A 1,749-nucleotide genomic window follows, 5' to 3' on the forward strand; every position below is an offset into this window, starting at 1 on the left:
GCTCTGGTAGTTCGGCTCTGGTGAGGAAAGAGCGCTGCGACTCAAATAACGGCTGCATTCACCATTTTTAGTACCGCAATTGTCAAACTAGTTCCCAGGGCCCTCTCTCTTCCTCCCTCGAAGAGAGAGGGCCCTGGGAACAAGGTTGTGCAATTATTTCACTGGCATAAGATATTAGCAAGACCAGTCGCTATAGTGTAGCTAGCTTAAGAATAATGCGAACAATACGACGTATAGAAAACTTAAATAATGGAAGCCGTCAGTCACAGCAAGGTAAATAAATACACATGTAGTGTTAAAGAGATTAACTACAGATTGGCTTTAACCAGTATATGTCTTAACGAACTGCCTCTCTTATGAGAAATAATTGGAGGTTCTTTAAACATTTCTTTAAGTTTAGGTTGTGATTCTATAAGATGCCATTTCTCCATTAGAATCTGTTTAAGGTTAGGCACAGATGGGTTGTATTGCGTTAAAAAGGGCAATTTTTCGTTTTGCACTCTTGCGTTTTCTTTGAGAGCTTTCTTTCTGTCAGAGAATTTGACTTCCCAGAGTGTTTTTGCTATAAGGTTGTTCAGATAGCCTCTCGCTCGAAGGCGTAATTTGAATATTCTTATGTTTTCTACAAGAGTCTCCTCTAAAGAGTTAGTTCTTAGTAGTCTCAGGCCTTCACCTTTCACGAAGCCTTTTTTGACTCCAGGTGGGTGACAGGATTTAAAGTGCGTGTACTGGAATGTTTCAGTAGGCTTAAAATAAGTACGTGTGTCAAAAATAGATTTTTATTTTTAAACCGTGCTCCTTTGTAGATGCATGTATCAGGGAAGATGATTTCTTTATCAGAAATATCAGCAATGAATTTTATTGTAGGATGATAGTTATTTGCATGCTCAATGAAGTTGTTAATTTCCTCTCTATTAGTGTCCCATGGGGAAAACATGTCATCGATATATCTCTTCCATACCAACGGCTTTGCACTGTGCTGATCGATTATTGCTGTCTCAATCTTAGCCATGAAAATATTAGCAAAAGAGACTGCTGTTTTAGTCCCCATAGCCGTACCATGGGTCTGGAGAAAGTTTTTTCCATTAAATTGGAAAGAGTTTTCTTGTAATATAAGTCTCGGCATTTCTTTAAGATAATGTGTTGGTATAGGGGGCGTTGCCGTGTAGAATGTTTCATATGCATGGCATATGGTCGTGATACCTTCTTCTTGTGGTATATTTGTATATAGACTTGTAACATCCATTGAGACAACGATTGCATTTTGTGGAACTCTCGTTCCTTCAATGAAGTTAATAAACCGTGTTGTATCTTTAATGTATGACTGCTGTTCTTTCATTATTGGTTGAAGAAAACTGTCAACAAAAGCTGAAATTTTTCGTACAGCGAACAACAAGTCGTAAATTCGAAGACGTAGAACTTTCTGCAACTTACATTTTCTGCTAAAGTAACCGAACAGAGACAAACGTGTCCTTAAAAGGGTACAAAACGACCTGGAAACAAAGGACACAGCATTTGAAGTATTTTGCTTAAATGTTCTCGTTCTCGTTCATTTCTTACGCATACTTTGTGTAAACTTATAAAAAAGACCCTTCAGTTTGATTATTAAAAGGATAAAGTGGTTTATGCAAAAAGATTACGAAGGTTGAGTGACTGACTTGTGTTTTCATCCAACACAAACCAATATAACTAGTCTTTTTTCTTTTCTATGACAGAGTATAGTCATGTGTGACTTAACTCGACAAACAA

At 37.4% G+C, this 1,749-nt stretch overlaps 1 pseudogene; it reads right to left on the reverse strand.

Moving 5' to 3' along the window:
* Positions 1-308: 308 nt before the first annotated feature.
* LOC146486323 (uncharacterized) lies at positions 309-1,368 on the reverse strand (annotated as a pseudogene).
* Between the last annotated feature and the right edge of the window lie 381 nt (positions 1,369-1,749).

The sequence above is a fragment of the Pavona decussata genome, unplaced genomic scaffold (genome assembly GCF_977016875.1).
Source record: "Pavona decussata unplaced genomic scaffold, jaPavDecu1.1 SCAFFOLD_21, whole genome shotgun sequence".
NCBI classification, from domain to species: Eukaryota; Metazoa; Cnidaria; class Anthozoa; order Scleractinia; family Agariciidae; genus Pavona; species Pavona decussata.